This window comes from Dromiciops gliroides, chromosome 2 (genome assembly GCF_019393635.1).
Source record: "Dromiciops gliroides isolate mDroGli1 chromosome 2, mDroGli1.pri, whole genome shotgun sequence".
Taxonomy (NCBI): Eukaryota; Metazoa; Chordata; class Mammalia; order Microbiotheria; family Microbiotheriidae; genus Dromiciops; species Dromiciops gliroides.
This window is the reverse complement of record NC_057862.1, coordinates 104024608-104036333: the sequence shown is the minus strand read 5'-3', so window position 1 is coordinate 104036333 and position 11726 is coordinate 104024608. Positions and strand designations below refer to the sequence as shown.

Sequence of the window (11726 nt, the reverse complement as noted above, 5' to 3'; positions counted from 1 at the left end):
ATTGTGGTCCATCACTTCATTTGCATATGATAGTTCTCAGAGTCTTGTAAGTTATAGTGAGAAATATTTTGTCAAATAACCATTTGCGGCATTATATTAAGACTATTGGAGTCATACCAAACAGAATGGTAGAATTGTTGAATTTTGTATCATAACTAGAAATAGGTCACTGCTTATGAAAAAAACACTAATTTGATGCATTAGAAGCTATTATGGATCTCTCTAGGAAGAAACCAGAAGAATAAGGCTAGAAAAGGAAATGAGGAAAAAGCTGGCTATAAGAGAAGTCAGGGATAGATGGTGCAAGAGCTGACAAAATGTTTCTTACAGAAGACAGACTACACAAACTGATAGAAGTTGAGTCAGAAGAGAGGACAGACTGAAGCCTAGTAGGCTCTTCAGATGCAGAAAGCTCATTGAAAGGGAATTGAATCTTGCTGGAGAATAGAGAACTCTCTGGATTTAGTGCTCTCTAGCACCATCTTCAGCATAAAAGAAGGGAAACTTCTCAGGGGTAATTATATTACCCTCTACGCCATTCTCTAGGAGAGAAAGAGAAACAGGGGAGAAAAGACAGGTTTTGCATTTGTTTTGTTGTGAGAAGAGGTTTGGCTTTGCTGATAGCTGATCAGACAAAGCAGAAGCCTCTGCTACCAAAAGAACTTGTTGATAAAGGGCCTATATGGCTCTATCACTGTCCTCAGTTTCATAGGGAGAAATTCCTCAGTGCCCCAGAGTAAATTTTTTAGTTCACCATCTTCAGGGAAATGAAAGATCATAATATTTCCTCAGCACTCTACCAAGGATAGCTATGTGCTAAAAGAGTTTGTCACTGCTTCAGTAACCCAATAGTAGGAGAAAAGAGCCTTTTTGTCCAGCAAGAGAGCTGTGAGAATAGGGAACAGATGGCAGAAAAGTAACTTTTTTCCAGCAGTTAATACATGGAGCATAGTGTTCTCTAAAGAGATCTTGGACATCAAAAAAACCCAGCTATATAGAGTCACTAATTGCCCTGGGAACATGGGCTTCTCTATTTATGTGCCACCTTGCAAGATTTCCATGTTCCCCCTCTACCTCCATGGACATGGTGTGAACTTGTGGGGAAGTTTGACTCAGGTTTAGGAATGAGCTATTATATTTCCATTATTCCTGCTGAAGCCTTCTGAGTAAATGTTAATATTCTTCTCACTTCCTCCTATTGAGTAAAAATTATGATTGTTCCTGCCTTTATAATTATTATTATTATTATAATTATAAATATTATAATGGGGTTCAAGAGTCACAGTGCTGAGTAGTAGAAGGTTATATATAATAGGATTACCCCCCATGAACTCTGAGAGAGAATTGGGTTGTAGCCACATGATTGTGGCTCTGGCTAGTCTTCTTCTGGTAAAAAAAAAAATCCCAATGACACAGGGTTGGGATGAGTGAGTCAGCCCAGAGAGAGAGAGAGAGAGAGAGAGAGAGAGAGAGAGAGAGAGAGAGAGAGAGAGAGAGAGAGAAAAGATGCAGGTACCATGTCAGATGCCACAGAAATCCAACAGTTCCTGTTTCAAGGGGGAAGATATATAGAAAACCATCCAAGAAAATTGCAAAGCAGATAGAAGATTGTCTTAGAAGGAAAGGCACAGCTCTGAAAGACTATTTGCTAGTGGGGTTTTTGGTGGGATTCTTAGCCATATTTGTTGTTTGTCCTTCATTTTGGAAGAGGATCAGTGACATCATGGGTGATGTCTTGACTTCTGTATAAATTGGATTTAAGTGAGGCAGAATTGTACAACGTCATCAGCCTCACTCTCTCTTCCAGAGTCACCAAGGTCCAGTGACAGGGAAAAATATCAAGATGACCAGTGACAACCTGGAATGCAGTGGAAGACCTTGACATCTTTGATTCCTGACCAAGCTCTAAGCACTCCATAGCAATTGCTTCATAGCCCATTGGAACAAACTGTTCTCATCCACTCATTCCACCAGGAGAATTCACTGAGGGGTCTGAGGTCTATGTGTTACCCTCAACCTGCTTTAGCCCATCTGCTGAAATGGTTTTACCGGAGAGTGGCCACTGTGCATACTACAGCTTCTTGGAGCCACAGGTGAGAGTTACATGGCAAATGGACACCACAAATGGAAGAGCAGCCTCTGCAAAAGTCTTGGAAAACTCTCACCTAAAGTGCTAGCCCTCCCTGAACACTCCATACTAGAAAGGTAAGCCAGATTAAGAAGGTGAGAAAGTGTTGAATCATGATTTTACTATACAAAATGCATCCATTTGAACTTAAGAAAAATGGAGGGGGGGAGTTCTTTATTTGTAAATTCAAACCCCAGAACCAGAATATTAAAGCTGTAATTGATTTTAGACACCATCTAATCCAATGCCCATATTTTACAGATGATTTGTGGAGCCTTAGCCAACATCTCATAAACAAGGGCTTCTTAAACTTTTTCCACTCATGACCCCGTTTTGCCCAAGAAATGTTTAGATGACCCTGGGTACATAGGTATATAAAATGGGTACACACAACCTTTAATTGTTGCCCAATTTTTGCCACCCCCACATTCAATGTGGCATCACAACCCCCAGTTTAAGAAGCTAGGTCATAGAACACCTGGACCAATATCTTACTATAAAACTAAGTTTTACTATAAAACTAAGGAAATACAGCTTTTGTTAAGCTTTGAATATTCCTCAGTACCTGCCACACAACAGGAATTTAATAAATATAATATGAATGAATTAGTGCTTCACGGAAAGAGATCAAACCTGCCATTCTGACCTTGTTCTTTGTCCTTCCAAGTGTATAACCCAGAGCTCTACCATGTTTTTCTCCACCCAAGAAAAGGAAATGCCAAAGGTTAGGCTGGGGACAGAAGAAAGGATTTAGGAGAGCATTGCCCAGGGGAGTTCCAAATCAGGAGTAGTTAGAGTAAATCAATTTGGAACTCCCAAGTGGTCCACGCATAGAAAAGTTTGGGAGCCCAGTTTTTAAGAGTTAGTATGGTATATTTTTCAGAACACTGGACCCGTACAAAAATCTGGTTTTTATGTCATAACTTTGACACTCACTGGATGGGAGAGCATGAATAAGAGACTTCACTTCTCTGAAACTCAATTTCATCTTCTCCAAAATGGCAACGATAATAATTGCTCTAGTTATCTCATGGGGATATTATGAAATAAGCATTTATATATAGCTCCTACTATGTGCTAGGCATTGTACTTAAGTGATTTTGAGGCTGGGGGTAACAAATATCTTATTTGATCCTCACAACAATCCTGCAATGTAAGTGCTATTATTATCCTCATCTTACAGTTAAGGAAACTGAGTCAAAGAAAGGTTAAATGTCTTTGCCCCAGGTAATTAATACAGCTAGTCAATGTCTGAGGCCAAGTTTGAACTCAATTTTTCCTAACTCCAGGACCATCATTCCATCTACTGCACCACCAGCTGCCTCAGCTACACAAATATGAACAATTATTGTTAAGAAATGAGTTCCATTTGAATTCTAAGAAAAATAGTTTCTGTTTGTTGAAAGCCCTGACTCTGTTTATCTCATAACACCTGATTAAATCACAGCCCAGATTAAAACAGCCCCAGGTAAAAAAGAAAGGGTCAGCAATAGGTCTAATAACAAAAACAGTATCAACCACCACAGCTAATCCCCCATTTAATTTTGATAGCTCATTTCTAAGAAGGAATAATTAGGATAAAGGCAGTTTCAACATCTAGTCTAAAAGATATCATTTCTTTTTAAGAGGAAAGCTTTTCCTTTGAATGTGCTGGAATACACTCCAATTATACAGCCAGCAACACTGAAAAAGCTAATTAGAAAATGTATCAGTGTTTAGGCACATTCCCCTCAATGCCTTTTCACAAATGGTTTTCATTTGAAAAGGAATCATTTTTGGACTCTAATTAGAGGCTTGATCCTTGTCAATAAGGAAGAAACAAAAATGGAGGCCTGTGGAGCAGAAAAAACAAATTCTAGCAGTAAATGTTTTATGAGAAGCCTAAAAAAGTGGGAGGGGGGACCCACAAATGAAGCATTCGTCTGTCTTAATCAGGCCAGCAGATTGACAAAATTCAAATTGCACCAAATGCTGAAAGGATGGTTTCCTTGTTTTCCTACTATGCCGTGTTTTCAAGCTCTTTAATTTCCATTTACTGGGGAAGAATTGATTTCTCACATTTGCTGAAGCTCTGCAAGCAGCAATAGCCTTGTACTTAGATCACATTAATTGTTCTGATGATTGAGTTGTAACTTCTATCTTTTTAAAGCCATTCCTGAATAGGTTTGAATCCACAGAAGCAGTACGGTACAATGAAAACAGCCCATGACTGGGGGGTCAGAATGCCTAGGTTCTTGTCCTAGCTTTAATTAGGTGGATGATTTCAGACAAGTCGTCTCACACCTGTCTGTGCCTGAGTTTCCTCCCCTTCAAATGAGAGGGCTGAACTAGAGGTCTGGGATTGTCTTCTACCTCTTTTTGTATCCTCAGTACTTAGCATAATGCCTGGCACATAGTGGGCTCTTAATAAATGTTTACAGAATTGAATTCAACTGAATCTAATATCCCCTCTGGTTCTAAAAATTTATTTGGAAGGACAAGTATAATTCTTTAATTTTTTAATAAAACAAGATCTTTCAATACATTAAGAAATAAATCCAGCACTATGGGTCTATGTGAAGAGGGTCTGGTGGAATAACGGAAAGTGACTGGGTATTTACAAGATACACAAGCAGGAAAAATGCGCTGAATGCACTGGCCTTCCAAAGCCAAACATGTTCTCTCCACTGTAGGCCATGTACAAGAATCCAGCTTCATCTTTTTCCTTCTCGTAAAGTTGTCCCATAGTTAGTTTCATCCACAAACAGAAAGATTTCTTTCTCTGAAGGTAGCTGGATCCATTTCCTGATGGTCCACATGAACTGGGCCACAGTGATGTCAGACGAAACCAAGTACTTCCACTTGTCAATGTCAACAATCTGAGAGCCTGAGAGTTTTTTAACCATCACCAGGACCTGGTTAGGATTCTTGGCTCAGGTTTTTGCAGGTTCCACACATCTGTGTTCCAGTGAGTGGTCCTCCATGAACATCCACTTCATAGTGATGGTGATGGCGATGGCGGAAAAGGGATGGAGCCAGCTCTCGGAGCCGCAGAAGGAACCAGACAGGCCTGGCCTCAAAGATGATAAAAACAACCAATAAGTATAATTCTTACCTTAAAATAGCAGGAAAAGGATTTCCACAATTTGACCCTTATATAATCAAGACATAAAGCATATGCCCACCAAAGATGTTCACCATTGTCACAGATAATTTCCTGTACAGAGCCTAAATGACAGAAGGATCCTCTACAGAAAGTAAAGTCTTCTAGAAATTCTTGTTTTCAGATTGCTGGTTGCTGATTAAAGTAATAATAACAAGCCACAACAACAATAATATGACTAATATTTGAAGATTTCCACAGTGTGCTACTGTGCCTCCTGAGTAAAATTTGTAGACACTCAAAAGAAATCTGCAAATCACAAGTGAATGAAAATATATATTGTGAGTGTGTACTATGGAAAAATAAAGTGGATAAAAAAGATTATATACATATATTATATGTGTCTGTGCATTATATATACAAAAATGCATAGCTAGATTGGAAGCCCATTAAACCAGTCAATCTATCTATAGCTATATTAATGGATGGATGGATGGATAAGTATCTCTGACAAGTACTTTAGATAGATAAACAAAGAACTAAAGCTGAAATTGAATAGAGAAAAGGGAATGGACTTAATTACATTTGGGAAATATGCATAATGTCCAAGTCTACTGGATTGCTTATTGAAATAAAACCCATCTTTTTAACTCCAATATTTTTGTGATTATGGTTGTGCATTGTTCAATGCAACAATATCTGAAGAATCATAATTGCAGCTAACCCACAGGGAAATGATTGGCATATATAGATTACAACATGCTTTAAATGATGAATTTTTGAAAATAGAGAGAAAGTAGGTACCTTTCATAATTATATGTATCAGAATTCTTTTTTTACAACAAAAATAACCAACAATTATTTAAGATTTTAAGGTTTGAAAAGGTTTTTATGTAAATTATCTCACCTGTGAGTCACAAAAGCCTCATAAGTAGATGCTACAAATATTAATATACTCATTTTATAAATTAGGGTAATGAGGCAGAAATTAAGAAATTTTCTCCTTAATATACAAGGATTAAGTGCCACAGATGGGATTTGAACCCAGAATTTCTTGACTCCAAATCCAGGACCTGAAGCATGATGCCACCACCCCCAACCCGCCATTAACCGTATTTAAGGCACTCAATTCCTCTGTCCCTCAGTATGTGCCTCTGTCAAATGAGAGAATACAACTGGATCATCTTTAAAGTCCCTAAAAGCACTAAGAAAGTGTGACTTTTTGTTGCACTATCATTTACAAAGAAATCAGAATTCTAAGCCAAATTTTGATCACATAAAATTAAAAACCTTTATATAAAAAATCAATGCAAGATAGAATAAGAAGAGAAATTGTCAGGGTGTGGGGAGGAGGAGTCTGCAGTACATATAAAAAAATCTGATATCCAAGATATATAGGGAAATGACATAAATGTATTGAACCATTCCCTCAATAGGTGAGTAATCAAACTATACTAATAAAGGTTTCAAAGAAAGAATTATAAACCATAAATGACTACATAAAAACACATTCCAAATCACTAATAATAAAAATAAATAAATTCAAACTCCCTTCTCACAACCAGCAAATTAGCAAAAACAGAAAAAAAACATCATGAACAATCAATGTTAGGAGAGTTATGGGAAGACAGACATACTAATGCACTTTTAGCAAAACTATGAACTGGTTTAACCGCTCTGCATATCAGTATGGAGCTATCCAAGAAAGATGACTAAACTCTTCATACTCTGTCATTGTTACCATGCTTGTAATTAAAGGAGGTAAAAAACAGAATAAAAATCCAATTTAAATCAAAGTATACATAGCAGCATTTTTGTCATGCTAAAAAGAACTAGAAATAAAGTGAGTATTCATCAATGGAGAAAAAGCTTAATAAACTATGGTAATAAATGTAATGGAATATTATTGTGCAGTCATTGACAAATGCAAAAAATTCAGAAAAATACAGGAAGATCTATATGAACTAATGCGTAGTAAAATAAGTAGAACCAGAAGAACAATATGCACAATGACAACAATGAAAATGGAAATATCATTAAAACAAAGCTCAAATCTAAGTATGTGAGAAATCGACAATGGTCTCAGAGCACAGATAAAAAAAAAAACATACCTCCCTCCCTCTTACAGTTTATTAAACAGGAGATCTTCTGGAAGGCAGTGGATCTCATATCAATAATGTTGGAGACATGAACCAGCTCTTTGAGCTCCTAGAAAAATTGGGAGGAGATGGAGGTTGTCAATGCTGAGTTTTCTGTTTTTCCATGATGGTCAAGAGTCAGAGACTATGGAAAATTCTCCTAAGAAATTGAGAGTCAGATGGTGATATATTATGGGCACTTATTATGCTTACTGCTATTGGAAATTAAGAAACTATGTGACAGTGGGGAAGATGAAGGAAGAATTAGGGAACTAGAAAGATATTAGAGACCATTTAACCCAATGCCCTTCCTATGAAACATGTTCTACACATCCTCACTGCCTTGCACAGGACATATGTATCCATGGAAAGCACTTAATAAACATTCATTGAATCAATAAATGAATTGATGACTTTTACAAAAAAATAAAAGGAAAATGAGATTCAGAGAAGCTGGCATCTGCCTGACATCTGCATTATAGCCCAAGACCTCTGAAGAGAGTACATTAGCAGGAAGTAGGAGAATGTCTGGGAAAGAAGTTTCAAATAAGCAGCAACTAGCTTAGGCTGCAAACATTCATCTTCTAAGTAGCCAGTGGTTCCTATCTTGAATTCTCACACTGCTTGCCCAAACATAGAATCAGGAAGAGAAGTGGTGGCTATAGCATCAAGACCTAGGAAAACCTCCTTGAGTGAACAACTTGGGTGTTTTTTTAGGCTGTAATGGATCACAGAGAACTTGCCTGAGAGAAAAGGAACTCAGCATCATCAAATGTCATCACAACCACACTGACCCACTTGTGTTGGAGACTCCTTCCAACTCTCTCCCTTGTTCTTATACTGCTCTACATTATAAAGAAAAAACAACTTTAAAAACTTTAAGGTGGGGGCAGCTAGGTGGTGCAGTGGATAAAGCACTGGCCCTAGATTCAGGCATATCTGAGTTCAAATACAGCTTCAGACACTTGACACTTACTAGCTGTATGACCCTAGGCAAGTCACTTAACCCTCATTGCCCTGCCCCCCCCAAAAAAAAACACCCTTTAGAAATCTGACCAATGCTGCATTAAACCATGATGCCAGAAAACTGAAGATCAAACATGCTATTTGCTTCCTTCTACAGAGGTGATGGACTTAAAATGTAGAATAGGACACCTATTTTTGGACATGGACATGGGGAGTATTTTCTAGGCTCTGCACATTTGTTATGAGGTTTTTTTAATTGTTTCACTGGAGAGGAATGTAAAGTACAGATAATAAATGAATGTCAAAATCACAAATACATTTTAAAGTTAAAGAAATATGTACATAAATATAGGTATGTGTATGTATATATATGTGTGTATATAATCATTTTACAGTAGCAGAGTGAAGTGTGTCTGTATTTATGTATGTATCTGTATAAACACACAGAGATATATGTGTGTATGTATGTATGTATACTGTCCTTCAATCTACATGAGATACATATAGATCCAGCTCATGCCCTGGGATACTGGGCTTCTGATTTGTGAAAATTCATCATATCTCTTCCAACTCAGAACAATGCTGTCAGTCTTGGGAGGTACAAGTTAATCAATTTCCGTATGATTTCACTCACCATCTCTGTGATTTCTGTGACCAAAACACCTCTGCCTGGCCCCCATTACCCTTTATGTGTCCTCCTGATAGAATGTAAGCTCCTTAAAGGACTATATGCTTTGTTGTATTAGCACAATACCTTGCATATTATAAGCACTTAGTGAATGCTTTTTCATTCATTCATGTTCATTTATCATCACTTTATGATTTTGGGTTTGCAAGGTCAGCACACAGGAAGCTTTCAATTTCTTCATTATTATGCCTATAATTTGGATGCACTTCCCTAATGAAAGGTGGTATCTGAGCAACAGACTTAGGGTCCAAATGTAAAAGTTTCTACTCTTTGCTGGGTCTCTAATAACAACCCCTAATTCTGGTAAATTTTATATTTTAGGGTTTAATCTATTTAGTCAAAGCATTAATAATAATCACTCAGTATTAATAACAGTACAGCAAACTTAAAAGAAATCATCCTACTATTTAGGGCAAGATTTTAAAACATGTAAATGCCTAGATACAATTAGTTCCATTTCAAAAACCTTTAGCTGTTTACAATTTTTATTTTTCTCTTTTTCTGCTTTCAAGAGAAATGTTCAATTCCTCCTATCACATTTTTAGGTATCCAAAGCCCCTATCATCTTCGTACTACTGCAAAAATGGTTTAAAAAATTGTGGTTTGGACTTCCAGGACACATGAGCAACAGAATGGAAGAATAGACATTTTATCTGATCCCCATGACCTCTCAAAACTCTCCAAAACATAAAATACGCCAAAAGGTAAAGACAAAGCAAATATGAATTGTCTCCATGGTCTAGGACACCAAGAATCAAAAAGAAAGTTAAAAACAAAACCATAACCCATGAATGGACACTTATTGACCTGAGCTCACTCAACACCCCTCCCCCACCTCCCAGGCTACCGGCAGGTATGGCCACAATAGTAGACCCAAGGATAGGACATAAGCATACAAGAAAAACCCACCTCACACTTCCATCTCCCCCCTTTCCAGTGCCATGGAGACCTCAACTCCAGAAATTTGCCCTAATTTGCCTGTCGTCAGGCAGACACAGCCCCTCAGGAGCAAAGGCCTGCTGGGGGCTACAATCCTGTAACAAAAGCGCTATACAAAGCTCTGAACTGCCAGTGCCAAGGAAAACAATTTTGTAGCCTCAGTAGACCAGGCCAACAACCTCATGACATGACATAAATATAACACTACATAAATGTTATTATTGTGATGATGATAATGATGATGATGCCAGTGCCAGGGCTGGTTCTAAAGCACCAGTGCTGTAAAACTCTAGATTGCTAAAGAACTAAGAAACAGTTAATGCCAGCAGAGGACACTGTGTGTAAAGAGGGAAGCTGAGCATCGTTCTATCATGCCTAAGGCAAAGAACACATCATCCAGCTCCAATTCTGATCATCCAAAGTCAGTTGGAGCAGAGACCTAGGTGTGAAAAGAAACTGAGACACTCTGAGACTCAGACCCCAAGGAAACCACAATCAGAAGGAGGGAGTCAAAAAATGAATGATAGAGAAAATAAAGGAAAGGGAAAGACTGAAATTACCTAATATTTCAGGAAGAAGAAAACTCCAAGACTTTGAATATAAACAGATAAATCAATAGGCAAAAAAGTAACAACAAAGGAAATATGTCCTCAAAAACTAATAAATTAGTCTAGGCATATATGAATGAATACTTTAAAATAAAGAAAAATGATTCAACACAGGACCCTGTGGAATTTGAGGAGAACATGGAACCACAACATGCTGTTACTGAGTGTTTTAAAAGATAAATGATAAATTCTGGGAAGATGTTGGAGTAGGTCAGAAATGTCCAGGCTCTCTAGACTTCCTCTACAAATGAACATGGAATAGCAAAAGTAAAGTAAAGTAAAGTAATTGTCCTCCTAAGATAACTTGAGAGGACCTCAGAAAAGACAGGGCCTCCAGGGCCTAAGGTTTGGTCTGAGTGAAGCATAAGAGAAGCTCTGGATTCATATTTAGAAGAAGATATTGAGGTTAAAAATATGTTATTCACAAAGAATAATGTCAAATGGTCATAAGCTCAAAAAGAGCTCTTAGAGAAGCTTAAAAAGAGATTCAAAAATTGAACGAGAGATCAAAGAAAAATTAGGGGAAAAAGCAATCCAAGAAAATTATGAAAAGAAAGTTAACCAATTGGAAAAAAAGGATCAAAATCTTAAGGAAGAAAATAACTCCCTGAAAACTAGAATTGGGCAAGAAGAATTAATTCATGTTATAAAACACCAAGAAAGAATAAAACTGGAAAAAAACAGATGACAATCTGAAACACCTCATTAGAAAAACAACTGATCTAGAGAACAGATTGAAGAGAGATATTATAAGAATTGTCAGACTACCTGAATGTTATAGTCAAAAAAAGTATCTGGATAAAATATTACTAGAAATTATTGAGGAAAATTTCCCCGAAGTTCTAGAACAAGGTGGTGAAGTAGAAATAGAAAAAAAAAATCTACTGTTCAGCACTTAAAAGAGATTCCAAGAGGAAAACTTACAAAAATGTCACAGGCAAGTTTCAAAATTCCCAGGTTAAGGAGAAAATACTGTAAGAAACAAGAAAAAAAAACAATTTAAATACTGCAGAAATACAGGCAGAATTTCATAAGACCTAGCAACTTCTACTCTAAAAGACCATGGGTATTGGAACATTAAATTTCAAAGAGCAAAAGAGCTGGGGTTGAGTCCAAGAATAACTTCCCCAGTAAAGTTGAATATAATCCTGAATGGAAAAGAAATGGACATTTGATG

General features: G+C 37.2%; 1 pseudogene; it reads right to left on the bottom strand.

Annotated features, from left to right (window-relative positions):
- Positions 1-4724: 4724 nt before the first annotated feature.
- Positions 4725-5106, bottom strand: LOC122738357 (annotated as a pseudogene).
- Positions 5107-11726: the final 6620 nt, after the last annotated feature.